The 20,744-nt window shown below is 29.8% G+C and overlaps 1 protein-coding gene and 1 pseudogene across 1 annotated transcript in view; both read left to right on the top strand.

The window, feature by feature from the left end:
- The window catches only part of LOC113382872 (retinal homeobox protein Rx2-like), a 112,681-nt gene that overhangs the window by 48,508 nt on the left and 43,429 nt on the right, over window positions 1–20,744 (top strand). The gene's annotated exons all lie outside the window — the stretch shown is intronic.
- On the top strand, window positions 1,732–3,156 carry LOC113363636 (annotated as a pseudogene).

Genomic DNA, 20,744 nt, shown 5'->3' with positions numbered 1-20,744 from the left:
GTTCATACGTAGTATGAAGTGAGTTTGTTAAATGTTTATGCTATTATAAGAAAAATAATGATATTGCAAAAGCACTAGTATTTAATTTTAATTTTCATTTTTTGTTAAACTCGTTTTCTAGATTTTGCAGTATCTAATTAAAATATATTATCAGATTAGATAAATTATAATAATAAAAATCTATCAAATATAGATAGGTTAATTATTGGGCTGTTATCTAAAAATCAAGCGTAAAAGGATAAAAATTAAAAAAAATTTTTAAAAACAATGTAATATAACAGAATAATGGTACTACTACTATTAAACCTAAAATAAACGTTCTAATAATGTTAAAGTCAAAGTGACAATTGGGAAGCAAAAATTATTAGTTGAAAAATCAATGTAATAAATTTATTATTTTATTCTCTGTATTATGAGATTGCTGTCAGTCTTGTAAAATATACTTTTCACTCGATACATATACATTAATAATATATTAAAAATTAGGTTTTCAAATAACTTCATTTGAAATAGTGAATAAACGGTAATGAATTAAACTGCGAGTGATGTGTAATCAGACTCGCAGACCAATTATAAGCGTTTTATAATACGTGATTGTTCCATAATATCGGAATATCGAAAACAATTAATATATTTAAAAAAAATGTATAAATTTAAATTTGCTTCTTCAGGCTTACTATATTTTGAGTAAGCAAATAAACAAGATTATTAAACCTGTTTGGGGATGGCTCAGAAAACCAGGAAGGGCGCTCAGCAGTGGTGGCGAAAGCCACGGGTCCATGGGCAATGCTAAGCTGGAACCTGTTATCCTCGAGAGCGAACTGACCGCGTGGTATTCACTCAGGCCGAGACGTGCAGCTTCCATTTTTTCTTGTCTTCGCCATTTTGCACGTCGATTTTGAAACCAAACCTGCAAAAGAAATAAGATGTAAATAAATCGTCATGATATAAATAAATCAAACGCTGATATAAATAGATAATCATAAAATGTGATGATATGCCAAGTATAGCTTAGCATGTACGAAATGTAATACATAAATGCAACCAAAGTTATTTACAACGCCAATTATGAAAGATAGAAATATATTTGAGTATAATTTATGGAAGATAATGACCAGTTATGTATATATTTATTATTTGATTTGAGTAATCATGCAGTATATATTACTGACGAGTAATCGTCTCCATTAGTCGCGTGGCGCATTATTCAAACACTGTTAGTGCTTTTATGTAACGTCGTAAAAGTGTCAATGTGTGCCTAATGACATATGTACTGAATTCATGATTTGAATTCGATTATCTGTGTCTAAATACGCGACAAATAATGGAAAATATAATATATAAAATGTATATAGAGATTGAGTTTGAAGTAAGAAATGATTAATGACCTTTGACATTTTTAGAAACAAATGCTGTAAATTATTTAATAAATTATTAATTCATTATTTCGGTTATCAAAATTAAATATTATTTTGTATTAGATTCATTTGGACTATTATTATGTAATAATATTTTTTAATTTTATATAAAGTTGAAGTTAATATTAAAAATTATAATATATCAGCAATGTTATATAAAATGCATTATTATCGACATTGCTGCACAAGTCCGTATCAGGAAAGGGCCGAGAAGAGATGCACATATTAGCACCCGAGAACGATTCTGTGCGAAGCTATTTCGTCCCGCCGCGACTGCCGAGGCTATAAGAGGATCATCTTGCGGCCGGGAGTTCACTGTGTCAGTCAAACTCAAGGAGTGCACGCATCTCGTGTTAGTTTTTTATTCAGTGATAGTAAAATAATCAAACAGTCAAGATGTGTGACGATGATGTAGCAGCATTGGTTGTGGACAATGGTTCCGGTATGTGCAAGGCCGGTTTCGCCGGAGACGACGCTCCCCGCGCCGTGTTCCCATCCATCGTAGGTCGCCCCCGTCACCAGGGTGTGATGGTCGGTATGGGACAAAAGGACAGCTATGTAGGAGATGAAGCCCAGAGCAAGAGAGGTATCCTCACCTTGAAATACCCCATTGAACACGGTATCATCACCAACTGGGATGATATGGAAAAGATCTGGCACCACACCTTCTACAACTAACTCCGTGTAGCCCCAGAGGAACACCCAGTCTTGTTGACCGAAGCCCCATTGAACCCAAAAGCTAACCGTGAGAAGATGACCCAAATCATGTTCGAAACCTTCAACTCACCAGCCATGTATGTAGCCATCCAAGCTGTGCTCTCCTTGTACGCTTCCGGTCGTACCACTGGTATCGTATTGGACTCCGGAGATGGTGTATCTCACACCGTCCCAATCTACGAAGGTTACGCCCTTCCCCACGCCATCCTCCGTTTGGACTTGGCTGGTCGTGATTTGACTGACTACTTGATGAAGATCTTGACCGAACGTGGCTACTCTTTCACAACCACCGCTGAACGTGAAATTGTCCGTGACATTAAGGAAAAACTCTGCTATGTCGCTTTGGACTTCGAACAGGAAATGGCCACCGCTGCTGCTTCCACCTCATTGGAAAAATCCTATGAACTTCCCGACGGACAGGTCATCACCATCGGTAACGAACGTTTCCGTTGCCCAGAAGCCCTCTTCCAACCTTCCTTCTTGGGTATGGAATCCTGCGGAATCCACGAAACCGTCTACAACTCAATCATGAAGTGCGACGTCGATATCCGTAAGGACTTGTACGCCAACACCGTCATGTCTGGTGGTACCACCATGTACCCCGGTATTGCTGACCGCATGCAAAAGGAAATCACTGCCTTGGCCCCATCCACCATCAAGATCAAGATCATCGCTCCCCCAGAAAGGAAATACTCCGTATGGATCGGAGGATCCATCTTGGCCTCTCTCTCCACCTTCCAACAGATGTGGATCTCCAAGGAAGAATACGACGAATCCGGACCCGGAATTGTCCACCGCAAGTGCTTCTAAGCTAATACTTAATACCATCTTTAAGTTGGTAATAAACAAGCTATTTAAGACTTTTTACCAGTGCATCTATGGAATTGTAAATATTGTTATGATACAGTGATTTTTTGAGTAAATGTTTTCATAGAGTAAGTATTTACAAAACATCTGAAAATAACATTTAATGTATAATCTTTTATAGATACGATTACTTTTGTACAAGCTAAATTAAATTTCATGTGACCTTATGAATTGTTTTTATTGCATATTATTGTAAGACCTAATCAAAGCATATTAGTTTATTTCAGGGTGATCGTTGCCAATTTCTATTATCAGTGCGTTGTGTTTATTTATATTACAAAGTATCGAACAGTCGATATACTCAGGCGTGTGGATTTCACTAGGAGTTATTTTGGTTGCGCTCATTTCTTTTTCGACTAGTTAATTTTAGCATTCCGTCCAATACACATTGTATTAGAACACCAATTATGGATCGGATCGAAACCCTGAAACGGAATTTATTTTTGGGGACAATGGGACTATAAATAATAAATGAATAGTGAAACTTTTTTTTAACTAAATTCTGAATAAATAATCAAAATAATTATTAATTGTGTGAGATAAAATAATTTTAATAACTTTATTTAAAATTATTCATTTTTTCTTTTTATTTTTTTTTAATTCAATAAATGTTAAATAAAAGTGATTTTTTAAATCTTTATTAAACTTTCGTGAAGTATGGCCAAAGTTTAATTATAAAATGATTTGAAACATTATATAATTTCATTACGCAACCCACTTTTTGTCTTAAATTTAATAATCCTTCGCGCATGAAGTTTCATCATGAACTTTAACTTTTCTAATTGGACTGCGGTGTAACAAGGCGTGATTCAAATGAATTTAAACTTCTAATTCGACTAATTTTATCGCATTACACGTTTTTAGAAGTAATTTAAAAACTTTTTGTAACATTTCGGATCGTGTTTCTTAATAAAAAAAGTTGTAATAATAGATAAAGTTTTATAATTTTATTTGATAATGACATACTTCAATAAAATTTGATCTTTGTTTTTAATATAACAATTCATGAACATTTATGTAAATAATTCTAAATTTTAACCAATTTATAAAATACGAGAAACTTTTAATGGTTTATTTAAATTTATTAAAGATGCAATTGTTTAAAAAAATATATCAAATATTGTTAATAAATAATATAATAAGTTGCAATTACAAATCATTTTAACAGTTTTCATCAATTGTTTTTGAAACTCGAACTTTTATATTGAACCTTACTTAAAGCGATATGTAATTATAAAATGGTAATAGAACAGTATTTTAAAAAATAATCACTTAATATCTAAATGATTTTACTGCAAAGTGAAACTATTAATTCACATTATTAATAATTACTACAAATAAAAGAAATAATATAATAAAACATTAGTGATTATTTTTTCATATGAAAGAATTGTTAATCCCACGATTTTATTTCATTGTATTTTAATAAAAAGTATCACATGAAAAAGAATAATAAATACTTAATTAAATTATAGTTTGTTACTTATCACTACTATTAGAAAATTTAACTGAATATGAAATTTAAAAAAAAAATGTTGTTGTGAACTCTTTAAAACTGAAATGCAAGGCTATAAATCAATTTTATATTTAATCACGCGTTGGTTATGTTCCATTTTTATTAAATATACAGAAGTTAAATATTTTTTAATAATTTAGGTGTTTAGTAAATAGTAAACTGTATATAAAATACGTATTGAATTTTACAAAACCAATTTGAAAATATGATAAAAATTAATTCAACTCGAAATAGAAAACGAAAATGTCAGCGCCTGCGCTGACACCCCCATAATATTCTCTCTACCTTTTGCACCATGCGAAGCGTAATTAAACATTTAAAGTCTTTACCATTTTAATGAGTTTATACATGCTCCGTTTCTTTATGAGCGTTTAATATAATATTTTATTACGTGGATTGTAATGACATTCAGTTCCATCTAGAAAACGGTTACTTTAAGAGAGGAAAGCTTATATTAAATTTAACTTCATTTTGATATTTAATTATTTTATGGAAATGCTTGCACAAAGAGAACTCAAAGGTAAAGTATATTTTATTAGAGCCCGCTTGTAAGAGTTCTTGTATTGCTTTGGGTATGTATAGTCGAGGTAAATTTATCAACGGCTCTTGAATCGAGTTTTTTGTAAATAGTATAATGATTTTAAAAATCACATATTTAAATTTATTGTACGTATGAAAATATGGATGACTGAGTATTTGTGCTCATCTACAAATACTTGCATTTTTCAAATAAAATTTCATTGAAGTTTATTCACATTTCTTTATAAAAGACATAATAATTTTAAATTATACACTCAAATATTTTTTTGTTAATGATTCATGACAAGTTGGAGTCTGTTTTTTTTTAAATTACTTTATCTTGAGATGCACGAATTATATTTCTACCATATAAAGATAGATAGTTGCTGTAACTAATACTCTACCAAAACAAGCAAAAATAATTTGCTATTAAATTAATTAAAAATAAACTATTGTTCATTATTTCAAAATTAATCATTTTCTGAAAAAAGTGCTGTATTACAATCCAACGTCTTTAATCTAATAAAAATCTTTAATCCGAAAAAGTGCGGTATTACCATCTAATCTTCTTCACGTGAATCTATATATGATTACATGTTACAACTAGCTCAATGGTTTTGTTTTGAATAACCCCAGGTGTGATGAAAAAAAAATTGTTTGAAATCTTATTTAAAAACCTCTGTTACTAGTTACTACTGTTACCGATAGCCCGTAGACCCCTTACTATCAATTTGCTGAACATCATTATTTAATCATTGCATTTTTAATAAAAATACAGAAAAAACGAATTTATTATTATTAAAATTATTATATTATTAATTTTTTCATAAACAATCCTGCATCATGGTCTATTAACATTTGCCAAACAAATCTTTGGATGACAAGGAAAATTTTTACATAGATTTATAAATAATAATATCTTTTACTTTGCATAATAGTTACGTTTTTTTCAGAATGAAGGCAGAAATATACAAAAAAGTACATGAAAGTATTTATATCAACATTATAATCAAATTAATCTGCAAAATAAAACTCTGTTTCTTCAAATTTTATTTTGTTTAGTACAAAACAATAAATAATTAAAAATGAATTTAATAAAAAAATAAAATAAAAATATAAAATATCAAACTTTTCCATGCCAAAGTTTAGATGAACATTTATTTAATAATCCAGCACGCGAAAATGAACAGAATGACACTCTAATCATTCCATCGGGGCGGTGTATGTAAATGTCATTTAAATAACACGATTAATTAAAACTTATTTCTAATTATAATTTTAATCGTGTTTAATTGACAAGAAAAGTAATTATTTTGCGACAAGCGTAGTGTGTATAAATTTGGTTCATACAGGTTTTGGAAAACTGTCAATCAAAACGATTTTAATCGTTAATGAAACTGAAAATAATTAATATAAAATATTTAGCAATATATTTCAATTTTAAGTTAATAGTAAAGGCAAAGAAAAAATATAATCACATTGGTTCCAAAAAAATAATTTGTAAAAGAAGTAGTTGCAAGACTTACATATTTTGCATATAACATTCTACACATCTAAGCTTCAAATATTAATAGAATATTAATTTTTATTAAAAACGTTTAACATTTTTACTTTGTATGTTACCTTTTACTCTGTATATAAATATAAATATACTTTGTACAATTACTTTGTATAAATTTACCTTTAATATATTTTTAACAACCTCTATCAATATACTTTACACGAGGGTGAAACATTTTAAATAGAATTGATAACATATGTTTTATCCAGAGATAAAATCATCCCATCGTAATTTAATACTAACTCATTACTACTACACCGGTATGTATTTGCTTTAATTGAATAAGCAGAAAAAACGTACACAGCTTTGTAAAAAACGGCAAACAACAATAAAAGTTTGGCACTGGAACCTATCTTTGTAATCTATTAAAACCCTTGACACCCGGTACTTGAATTCCTCTCATTGTTGAAGTGAACTTACACATGGCTAATATAGAGCGATTTCTATTGTAAACTGTCGCTTAAAACACTTTGTTCCTTATTCCATACAGATCCGAGGATAATCTGTGAAGGGTTTTACGCCGAAAAGAGAAAAGGATTTGCAATACTTGGGTAAAAAAATTTACAACACTGCGAATAAAAAATATGCTATAACTAGGTGTATATGAAATTTGGCTTCAGGAAAGTTTTATTAACTTCCCATGTGTATATAATCGTCTTTCAGCAATAATTTAATTTTAGCTATTTATATAATATTTTTATTTTTTGTTTCGTTTACTTTGAAAATAAAGTTTTCACTTTCAACATGAATTAAACAATACGATTTCCACTAATATATTTCATATATATGATTATTAACTTCCCGTAGGGTAAGTTATTGTAATGGGCCGAAAATCGGAATTGAAAATTTTTACATTTCTCGACGTTTTGAAGGTTTCTGAACGTTTTGGCATACTTCAGAAAAAATGGATGTTTGTGTGTGTGTGTGTGTGTGTGTGTGTATGTATGTATGGATACAAATTTTCGTCCACGTTTTCGGGCGTACGGATCAACCGATTTGAATGGTTTAAAAAACATTGGATTCTTATTGATAGGGAAAAGAGCTGATTAGTTTTTGGCGAAGGCAGGTCCAGCCGTTTCGGAGATACGGAGCAAAGAGTGCAGAAAATAAAAATCGAGTTTTTGAGTGAACGGAGCATCCGATTTGAATGATCTAAAAAACATTCAATTAGTAATGATTGGGAGAAGGGGTTATTAGTTTTTCGCAAAGGCAGGCCCAGCCATTTTGGAGACACAGAGCTAAATGTACAAAAAATGGCAGTTTTTGAGAGAACTAAGCGTCCGATTCAATTGATTCAAAGAACTTTCTGCTTGTCTTAACAAAATAATTGATTTTGGAAAAAAAATTTGTTACATTTTTTTTTTTTTTTTTTTTTAGTTTTTTTTTTAGTTTTTTTTTTTAGTTTTTTTTTTAGTTTTTTATATCGAAAATATTTCAGATTTCATTTTTAATTCTGACTATAGTTCTAATATACTTTACAAATAATTTCAACTCTGCAATACAGTTTATATAATTCTTATAAATATTAGACAATGTTACAATATTTAGAATAATCTATTTGAAAACATTCAGTATTCCACGAACATTTCGTTACGGTACGGGAAGTTCCAGCAATTTGCCTTAAGGCACGATGCCATAATTGCCTCAAGACAGAATTCCACTTACAGCTAGTTTTATTTACTGTGTTGTATGACCTAGAAGCGCAGCACATCATTCCTAACTTTGAAGAATTTTTAAAATTCAACCACTTTTCCTAGGCGACTAAAATTTTAGAATATTTATTTAGATTAGTGATTCCCAAAGTTGACCAATAAAGAGCAAAATAATGTGGTCCATATTAACCACTAAAGAGCAAAATAATGTGGTCCATGGTTTAAAAAAATAGGGTTCCAAGAAATGAAAATGAGGATTCATGCTAGTGAATCATAACATACCATAATAATAAATATCTATTAACATTATATCATATATAATAAAATGGTATATAGAATATTTATAAATAGAACTAGAGAAGAGCAAGCAAAGTCAAATAAAAAAGAACTAGAAAATAAAAAAAAAGTTTTTATAAAAATGAGTTAAGTTGAAGCATGTAGGAATTCGCTTTTCGGTTGCAAAGTGTATATAAACTGGTAAAAATCCTACATGCTGGCTATTGAAAGGCTTATGTTTGAAAATTTTATTTGAGATTGTTATGGTATTTCATGATACAAAATATTAAAGTTTAAAAGACGATTTAATGATTGTAAAACAGCACTAATATACCTAGTAGAAAAGTATTAGCATTATCGCCGATCTGATATTAAAAAAATATAAAGTAGTTGATAGTTAAGCATCCACTTATCGCTTACATTATTATTATATTAAATTCAATTAGTAACTGTATAAATTAAACATATATTTTTTCCACTATTAAACTTTAGTACTCTTAGAAATTAAAAAAATCTCGATGTTGGGTAAATACTTTATTTGGGATATGGTTTAAAAATAGATAATAAACTCTATCTGTCGCCAATCGCCATGTTATGTTTTATAAAAAATGCATTTTTTAACATAATTACGAATTACGCGTGATGCGATCTTACCAAAAGTTGTTCCAAATTATTTTTAGTTTGTTGAAAAGCATAGAACAGATAGAGTTTTGTTGCAGATTTGTAATAATAATTATTTTTAATTTTTAATAGATAAGTATCTTGTTTTATATAAATGAAAAAATATGAAAAATAATTGAATTAATAACAATCTCTTATTCAATCCCTAAAACTTTAGGAAAAGTGATATGTATTGTTGAAATAAAATAGAAGATATAATTTGCATAGAATTATCTTGAAATTTCGTGTAATTTTTCAATTCCTAGGATATAGACTTTCATCAGCTGACTAAAACTCTGTAAGTCACTTATTAGATAATTGTAAGGCAAACATCATTCAGTTAGAAACTGAATTTCCAGCTTGCAAACATCGGTTCCATAGTCGATTTGGGCTTTGAATGCATATTACCCTAGTATGTATTCCATTATGCTGAATAGAGAATGCTGACACTCCAGTATCAAACTGAAGTGCTTGATGGCGTGTACGTTATATTATTCAAGCCATCATGATGTTTCGATAAGGTAACTGAATTGTAAATAAATATTAGTCGCAAACTCTCACATTGCATCTGCTGTCTCGACAAAATAATTGAATTAGAGACAAAATCAGTAGTTCTGAGAATACAAAAAAAATTGAAGTTCAATTTGTTACAACAAATATAATGTTGCCAATGTCTCACGATTTGATAAAAATTATCGTATGACAAACATCTACTAATTACATGAGAAACAAGAAATTTTTTAACGAGAGTTGTAAGATAAATGTTCACAGAATATAGAACTCGGTAATAATTATTGCGTCTGCTGCCTCGACAAAGGTTAGATAATAAATTAGAGAAAATCAGTAATATTGAATCCGTATTGATTATGAACAAAGCTTCACTATTTTCCCATAAATCAGTAGTCAATAAACATGATATTTAATTTACCCTATATCAATGGTTGGTGTTAGTAATTTTGGAAGATTAATTTCTATTAGCAGCAGTTTAGTGTCGGATAATGAGGTCACGCGTCTGAAATTCAAATCCGTAATATGAAAAACTGTGAGAGAATAATAGGGTGGCAATACGAAACCGTTCAGAGGGCGTTCGATGCAAATTGGAAATTTATTAGAAAAAATTATTGATATTTCAAAAATTAAAATTAGGGTTGAACACAAAGATAAAACGTAAAAAGTTGATATAATATACCTTATTAATATAAAACAAGCATTAATTTTTCATAAGTATTAATATCATAAAATACGTTAATTGTGTAATATAAAAAATCTTAGTTTGAATTAGCAAATTAAAGAAAAAATATCATATGTAAATATTTTGCATAAAAAACTTTTTTAAATCTGTAGTAAAATAACCTGTTATATTTAAGATCAATTTTAAAGAAAAAAATCGATCGTTAGAAGGTTAAAATGACAAATGCATTTTTATATTATTGATGTGTTATATATTATATATTTATTTATTTTTGTTTTAATACCATGAAGTAATCAAAATCAACTTAGAAATAAACCAAATAAAAACGATAAAATGCTATAATGTAAAATTGATATTTTAATTTCGCCTGACCGTATCTTACTAATGAATCTTTAACACTCATATTTTAGTGCAAGTGTATTTATATATCCTCCCTATTATCATGCATGTGGTAAAAAAGATTAACTTTACTCTGGAAAAGGTGTGAATGAAAAAAAAATAGTAAATAAAAATGTAAATTCAGCAAAAAACTATTTTACAAAAAATAAATTGAATTAATAGTTGTTCCAAGTCTGCTGATGAATATTTCTGACGAAATACCAGGTCAAGGTTATATGCTGTGTTATCTTTGTCAAAAATATGCCAATAAATTTATATTATGCATTGGTTAAATATTGCAGATACTATTTCGTACAAGCACTTCAAAATTAAACATAAAAATTCGATCTTCCTTCCCCGTGGCTATCCCACTCTACTCCGCCTATGTAAAAAGGACAAAAAGGGATAAATGATAATTTTTAGAAAAATAGTAAAAAACATTTCTATAATTAAGATTCTATGAGATGGGAACTTTACTGGTTATATGTTTTGATGTACTTTGTTTGGTTTAGACAGTATAATTACTTGAAGTCAAAATTGACCTTTGTTTCCCGCCCTACCCTATTTATCAAGAAATATAAAAACCTGGAATGCGAATCTAAACACATAACTCGTACATCGTCAAATCTAAAAATTTACAACTTAATATTTATTTCATATAAAACATCAAGTAATTTGTGTGTATTCATGTGCGTATTTTTGTGTATGTGTCTACGTACATAATTATATCTGTTTTAATATATTACAGTCGGTATTTACTTACGACAGTGGCACAGTAAACAACATATCATCCCCTGGGTAATAACGTGCGTGTTTATGAAGGGTTTTATGCGCGGTCATTAAAATATAATTTGACGCACGGAGACATGACTCGCGTGGGATTTGAGATATTGCGGCGAAAAAAATGGATTATAATTGGACACATATGAAATCAATTTTAGGAAAACACACCACAATATGAGGAGGATAATCATAGATCATATTTCGCACATCCCTCTTGGAAAAAAATTAAATATGATAATACAATCCATAATGAAACGGGATATGTTCCATAGATAGATATGGTAAATCGGGTAAATCTAATGCATATTTTTATATGTATATGCCTCAAAACTATTACTTCAATTATAGCATTTAATAAATAGTTTCTGATCAAAATAAAAAAATAAGAATGAGAAGAAATGTAACACACTAATAAATATTTTGTTTTTTAATAAAAAAATCAAATAAAAAATGTTGCATTTATGAAGTGTTCGATGTTCATTTATAAATAATTTATTTGTTATGATTAAAATCACTCTGGGCAATGCGCTAGCTAACTATAGTATTGGATTTGTTTTTTTGAAAATAATTTCTAATATATTTATTTAATTTAAAATTATTTAATTTAATTTTACAATCTAATACTCCATTCACTGTTTTCCAAAGCAGCGTTTAGACAATATTCAAATTAATTTTAGAAACTATATAAAAAGTATAATACTTCATAATTATTAAAATTAATCAATAATATAAAAAAGCGAAAAATAACCATTTAATTTTTGTTAGGCGTGTCGACAAAAATGCACTATGGAAGCGTTAGATGAAATATGTATAATCAAACAAACAGACACAAGCAGTCAGTTTTAAAATTGTAAAATAGACCCGAACATTTTATTGATCAGTATCTCTATATTATTTTTGATGTTTAAATTAATCCCGAACGAGCAGAAGACACCCAACACCTGTCTCAATATTTGTACCTGCACATATTCTCATATAACATTTCGCGTCATATGCATATTAATAATCCTTTCGTGAGTGACATTATTAAATTCTCGAAGGCATCCTTCAAACACCTCTCATCTTTCTCTTATTTAATTGAACATCCAGAGTCCTTTAACCCTGGATGCAGTGAATGTAATACGAATATATATTTTAATAACATAAGGAAATAAAGCAACGACTGACGTTCGCGAGTGCCTCTTTGTGCAGGACAAACAAATCGCAACCCCCAATATGGAACTTTGCGATGCGTTCGCGTGTGACATTCGAGGAAGGCGGGTATTCGCAAAACAAAAACATAAAGAACGCCGGAATGGATTCAAGAAAGAATAGAGGGCATATTGCAGGATAAGAGTTGGATTTTTGGAGTGAAAACTAGATTTAAATATCTCTCAATCTAGTACTTAAGAACTACCAAATAATTGACATATTTTTATTGAGCGTTTTTGCTTTTCAATATCTTTCGGTATTGATGAAAAATATTGTAGTTGAAATAATTCATCATAAATGATAATATAAAAAGTAAAGAAAAATGATATGAAAGGTCAAGAATTTTGCTAATTGAATAGAAACTGCTCACAATATAAATTTGTTGGGTGAAAAAAAAAATAGTATATATTGTTTCTTATTTTATTTTTAGACCTATCTCTTTATTCTTTCGTTTGTTATTTATTTGTCAAATAAAGCTTCATAATGTATGAAATGATATGAAATCAGTCTAATTGTATCATAGTATTTTTTTTTAAATATGTTTTTCTTATTTTTAAACAACATTTAGAATTTGTGAGCTGTTGTGATGTATTACATATTGCTATGTATATTTACAAGTAAAAATCGATGTCACTAAGTCTAAGAATGTCACTACAATTCAAGGACCTCTGATTAAGATCCTGTCGCTCTAGCCACTTTCTTACGAACGAGCCCAATAATCATTATAATGTCTATTCAGAATATTTTGCAGGACAACAAACAAGGGGTCAAAATCTATTACGCGTATTCATGACCCTGTCATAAATTGTTATTTGTATTAAAATATTTGAAAAAAAAATATTTTTATCATTTTTAAACAGCGTTTTTTTTTTCATAGGTCATGATTTAAGGATCCTATGAGCTGTTGTGATAAATTTCTTACATACTGCTCTCTATATTTCTAAGTAAAATTCGATGTCATTAATGCATGACTAATCCAGGACCTCTAATTCAGATCCTGTCGCTCTGCCAAATAATTGAGGCACTGCCACTTTCGAGCGAGCCCAATAATCATTATAATGTCTATTCAGAATATTTTGTAGGACAACAAACAACAGTCAAAATCTATTACGTGTATTCATTACACTGTCTTTAATTGCTATTTATGTAGAAAGGCTTAATAATCTGAAAACAACCTTTAAAGAAAAAGTAAAATTATTACAGTTGAAAATTTGGAATAAAATAGCCGTTAGCTTTCAGAAACAGATTATGTACATATAAACTGTTGTGCACCATTGCTGTAATTTAATGAAATTTAGGACATCAATGAGGTTGTGTTAAATGCTGTCTTCAGAAAGATTACACGTGAAGAGAAATAGATCAATTTTGGTTTGCAGTCTCTGACGCGTAATTTACTAATACTTGCTTATTTTGTTAATTCAACATTTTGATACTTGAACAAACCTTCTCGAGGAATTTCTCCATTACGCTGAACTATGCATTTTCAGTTAGATTCAGTTTTATAAAACATAAATCATGACAATTTGCTTGCGGCCACGAAGCTGAAAACATCTTCTAAAATGTAAATGTTAATCATCTTTAAATAAATAAATAAACTTCGTGTTTTATTGTGACGAAATTGAGGAACCTGAACACCAAATTTTTTAACAAATTATTTACATATTTACATATAATTTACAAAATAATATAAATAATTAGTTATATTAGACTTTGCATTGGATTGTCCCAAGTTCATCCCTGCATTTCGAATGCCGAAACTGTATCGAGTATGGTCCAGGCGCGATGTCACCGTCTATTGTGCCTGACTTTGCCGCTACCCGTCGAAATTTGTTTGGCGACGGTCGACGCGTGCGCGGTGCGTGCCGCCGCGCAAACAACACGGTCTTCCCGCTGGCGAATAACGCGACTAATAAGCCCGGTGAAATCATCCACCGTAGGCCTTCGTTTTCGGCGATCGACGAAACCCACCCTCGCCTGAAGGGGAGGACTAATGTGACCTAAACGGTCCCGTGCCCGCCGGCGTAATTCGCTATATTAAAAGCTTCGCCTGTGTGCGAAGCGATGTTTGGAAACGCCCGAGAGTGCGTTTGAGAATACGTTGTTTGAATACAATAGCGATCTTTGGAGTCAAATATTAAATGTGGGGAATTATTTTGTGAAAAGAATCGGGATAATTGAGAAAGGAAAGAGGAAATAAGTAATTTTTAAAAAATCGAATCAAGGTATTTCATCTATTTTATTCGAATTCTTAAATCGTGATCACTTCGATGTAGATATCCAAAAAATTTCAGGTAACAATTCTGCCGTAAAATAGGCCAATGTTATGGCAAGGCTATGTTATGTAGCGCTTTTCATATAAAATGATACTGAATACCATTATTATCTTCCCGTAGGGCAAGTTATAGTAATCGCAAAAAAAAACGAAAATGAAAATTTTTATATATCTCTACGTTTTAAAGGTTTCTGAACATTTTGGCATACCTTAGAAAAAATGGATGTATGTGTGTGCGTGTATGTGTGTGTGTATGTGTGTGTGTATGTGTGTGTGCGTGTATGTATGTGTGTGCGGATACAAATTTTCGTCGACGATTTCGGGAATACGAATAAAGCAATTTGAATAATTAAAAAAAACATTCGATTCGTATTGATAAGGAGACGTGCTGATTAGTTTTTGGTGGACGCAAGTCTAGCCGTTCCGAAGATACGGGGCAAAAAGTGCCAAAAACGGTAACTCAGTTTTTAAGAGAACGGAGCGTCCGATTTTAATAATTCCAAAACATTTTACTTGTATTGACAAGATGAAGAATTGATCAAATTTTCATGAAGGCAGGTCTAGCGGTTTTAAAGATCTAATGAAAAAAGTAAAAAAAAAATGACATTTGGCCCTCAAAAATGATCATTAAACATATGATGCACATCAAATTATCAGATATTTTATAGAGATTTTAACAATAAGTAAAATTTTGTTTACATTCCTATGGGTTCCTTATCAATATTTATCCGTTTGTCGCTTACGCGCTTTTTCATATCGTCTCTATGAAGTTAAAGCTTCATGAATATGTCAAAATAATGAAAACATTTTTGGATTTTTTTAAAAGGCCTAAATGTATAGCATGCACATAGCATTTTGATAGTATTTAGTACAATTGTGTATGAGAAGTGCTACGTAACATAGTCTTGCCATGACTTTTGCCTATTTTACGGCAGATCGGCCCCTCAATGTCGTATATAATATATTAGTAACCAATTGAATGCTATATTTCTGAATTATTACACATTCCAGGTAAATAAATTTCATTGTCCAGAAATATTTCCCATATCAGTTATGACCATATTATAAGTGTGAGATTGGTGTCAACTCGGCGTCAAAATGCGTGTGGCAAATTATAGTCGCAATTATATTTAACTATGAGCGAATTACTCATAAACTTTTCCTCGTTTATTATAACGCAATTAAAAACGATTCAGAATTGTTTCTAGAATTGTAGATATACATGCAATGTAGAATATGATATTACTTTAGAGATTATAAATCATCGTTATGGTGACGATATTTACTTCGATACATTGATTTAGATTTAATACTGATAAAATGATACATTTATAATAATTCTAGATAGATATTTTATCAAGATTCATTAACTTAAAATTGATAATGAAATGTGAGCTGAATCAAAATATAGAACATTTGCGGTACGTTTTATTTTTTACCGTTCAAAATGTTCTAAATAGAAAATATTGTTTATTTACTGAGTGATAATATAACACTTACATAATGAGTTTTTGTATTTCCAAAATATTTAGCAGTGCTCATTACAGTAAATTTCATTCTCTTGTAATTTTGGTAGCAAAAGCAAAATTAAACTCAAATTCAAAACTAAATACTAAATTGATTTCCTAATATAATTTTGTATTGCAGCTTAAATGTGTTTTAAACCCAATTGAATTTTTATACAAGCAATTCGCCCTCTCAATATGGTATTGTACAATAAGAAAGTAGCCTCTCGGTTTGCGAACTCCTCCAGACTCAAGAAAGGCGGCTAATACAGCACGCGGCGGGTATCGCAGCGGTTCTGGACGTGACACGTCGTTAAGATCACGTCAGAACGAGACCTCCCCCAAAAATCATACCATGGTGTTCGGTTTAAGAATAGCCACCCGAGTCAAGAAACTCCACAGAAACCGCCATTTTCGAAAACATGTGTATGTTCAAATCGGTTTAGTCAATTTTTATACTCGTATTTATATACAATCATCAAATCAGGCCAATCAATAGATCAGATTTTTTTTCTACATTAATGGGACGATTCTGCCGTAAAATAAACCAATGTTAAGGCAAGACTAGGTTATGTAGCATTTTTCATATAAAGTGCTACTGAACACTGTCAAAATGCTATGTGGTTATTTTAGATAGAAAACCTAACCTAGGATCTTTGTGATACGGCATAATAACAAATGAGTCAAATTGCATTTAATTGTGTAAAACGCTTGGCTGCACATAAAATACATATCATTTTGACAGTTTTTAGTGCCATTTTATATGCAAAACGCTACGTAACATACTCTTGTCCCAACATTGGTCTATTTTACGGCAGACTCCTGAATGTACATATAAAATTGTAGTCAAAACCATTAGTTGACTACATCAGTAATACTAATATTCGCATAGATCGATTAACCCTACAAGATTCACTATAGTTGTCGTCACATGCCAATATGCTAACTTATTATAAAATATTTATTTTTGAAACAAATTTTACAAACAATTGTGAAAACAATTTTAAAACTATCCGGGTACTCACACAAAAATTTTATGGATTTATTTCGATTATCACCAAATCATTTTTTTGTTGAGAATATCTATTATATCAAACGTTTAAAGTGTAATATCAACACCACTAACTAAATTTATTAAATAATAGCGATTTATATTATTTTTTATGTAGACTAAAATCATGCTGAAATTATTGATTTTGCGCGACCTTAAATATTACTTTTTATATAACATTGCATATCATACCGAATTAATCAAAACAAAAACCACTTTTGTCCAAATATATATTAAATATTCTGAATCAGTTCATCTTCCGTATAATGTGAAAATTCAACCAACAATTTTGATAACTTTAATTTACTTACCTTTTTACTTAAATTTATTCTAAAAAAACTCACTAAAATTCATTCATAAACAAAGCATAAAACCAGTAATAAAACATAATTACTAAGTAATACAATAAATTAAAATTAAACACATAGCACTAACATACTATTGCAACTCAATACACGATTGCGGCTGACTAAAATTTCTTTGTCAATATCAAAGTTATTGTGAAACCTTCAAAAACAGGTTGTCTCATTTTTCAATTTTAATATTACGGCGAATGTCAAACATTTTATGAAAGATTTTCAAACATATCATAAAAAAATATTATGAGAAGATTACATTTACTTTAAGTTAAAGAATTATTCACACGAAAATACTGTGAGAATGATCAATGTGTTTTACGTTTTATGTATTTCTTATTTTTACATCTATGTGCTGATCTACTTGTTATAAATTTGAAGCACTCTCACATGGAAGATATTACATCAATCAAGAGGTCAAAATGTAAACCCTGTCTTTAGGTCAATCTGAGAAAAAACCCTACATAAAACGAATGTTTCTAAGTGCCAATTACATTGTTTAAAATAACATCTATTACTCTTCCGATCTTTTGTCGCATTGTTATTACAATACAGTTTTCACAATAGAATGGGGGACGCAAAAACATGCCTTAATAGTTATTATATTATATAACTCCAAACCCTTCAATTAAACGAGTGCCAAATCCCTAAACGAAAATTTACTGTAACACATTTCAAGGGTCCATTTTCGTACGTTTCTTTGAGAGATTTTTAAATTGAAGAGAATTCTTGTTATCTTCAGTTCAAATCTCATTGCAAAGATCATTGTGCGACTTGTAATTCGACACGAATTTTATCTTGTTGTCATCAGGTATATACAACTATACGAGCAAAATATATTGCTAACGGCAATCCTAATTGATACTTGGAATAAATATTTTTGAACTAGAGACAAAGATCTAAAATAATTACATTACAAAATTTTGCTACAGTTAATAAAAATATGATCACAAATAATTAAGATAAATATTAACCACTTGTTTATATAGATTTTTTAATTTTTACCGTACACAATCGATTTTTTATAGTACAACTAAATGTCATTGCCTCTTGGATTATATTGAAATAACTCAATCTAAAACCGAAAGGACTAAGAAAAAGTAATTAATTCTATGCCTTTATAAAAATCCAGATTAAAAATGCATATGCCGATGTATGTAATGACTCTTCGATAAATTGATATGTTGAAACACTGTAAAATAATAGAATGTAAGGACAATGGATCGCGTGCTCAATTAAATCAAGACAATGAGTTTTGATTAATGACTCGATCAATGAATCTGCATGAAATGATTAAACATGTTTTGTCAACTTGATTTGATTCGTCAGAAACACGAAGTGATTGATAAAATTTTAATAAAATTCGATAACATCCTCAGAAAAGCTTCCATGATCCAAAAAATTATAATAATGTAACTAGTGAAAGAAAGTAAATTATAAATTTACAAGTGCCCAGATTTGAAGATTACTAAATGTAAGATTTTTACAAAGATGAAACATGAGACAAATCGTTTAAAGTACCCACTAAATGGTCCAGTTGTTGCAATTTTAGATAAAAATCTTACCCATGAACTAAATTGTGCGTAGTCATTTTACTGATTATCTTCACGATTGCAAAAAATGTCTTTGTATCTGATGCAAACGAATAGATAAGTTAACTAATTGGAACAGATATATTTCGTTTGCGATAATATTATATTTGAGTACTCACGTTAAGTTCTTTAGCACGCATTAGACCGGCGAACAAAATATACACTATGAAAATAAGTGAAACAGAAATCTGTATATACGTTTACTTTTTATTTTTGTTAGATATTTTTTTTAATAAATTTACAATTTTATGATTAGGTCGTACGATGGTTGAAGAATAAATGAAAGATTTCATATTTCATATTTTTTACCAAAGTTTATGTACGTCAAGGACCACAAGAAAATAATTTAATATTAAAAAAATATTATAGAATTTTACAGATTTTACTATATTATATATATAACATTGACTTGACAAATATTATTACTATCAAATATTAAATACACATAGGACAAATACCCGTAGAAGTATTTTAACATATATCTCGTTCAATGCATTATTTTTCCGTGTGCTTTTTGCAACATCAGCAAGTGTTCGAAAATACGATTAATTCCTAATTGGCTATAACTAATGGTATTTTCTTCTATCCAGTCTTGAGCGATTGTTAAGTGTATCGGAAATACAAGGGATAAAGAAACGGTCTTTATTAGACGAGGGAACACAATTTCACGTTATCCGCGCGTCGCTATTAGATGCCATTAGTTCGGGCTGTCAGTTCTTCTGAAAGAAACAGCATTATCCGACACCCTTTGGCTGCCCAGATGCAAGATTCTAAATCTTTCGAAATCGTGGAGAGGTTTATTATACACTATTGTTAGAACTACAAACAAATACTGAGAATATTATTCGATTTGCAATCTCACCGACGTTTTTTATAGTACTAGTTGAAGCTAATTGTGCTTTTATTTTATTATTAATTAGATGACCCAACAGACGTTGTTCTGTAACCATGTCCACAATTTTTAAATATAATATACTAATATTTACCGTTTATCTAAAAATAATAATTATGTATTTTAAATTACTCTTCACGCCAAAACGCATATATATTTATAATATGAGCGATGTTAAATGTAAAACTGCTTTAAATAAAATGATGAGTTTCAATTCCCACACTATATTGGAAATTGAAGTTTTATGAATGGTATAACATAAGCATAACCATAACATAACACTGGTACTTCATGTTGGATTAAATTAATTTAATTTGGTATTATTTAAGATATCCAAATTTGCATC

The sequence above is a fragment of the Ctenocephalides felis genome, unplaced genomic scaffold (assembly GCF_003426905.1).
Source record: "Ctenocephalides felis isolate EL2017-DRISC unplaced genomic scaffold, ASM342690v1 CF-g0.4_SCAFFOLD_00845, whole genome shotgun sequence".
NCBI classification, from domain to species: domain Eukaryota; kingdom Metazoa; phylum Arthropoda; class Insecta; order Siphonaptera; family Pulicidae; genus Ctenocephalides; species Ctenocephalides felis.
The sequence above is the reverse complement of the archived record's forward strand: the minus strand, read 5'-3'. Positions and strand labels throughout refer to the sequence as shown.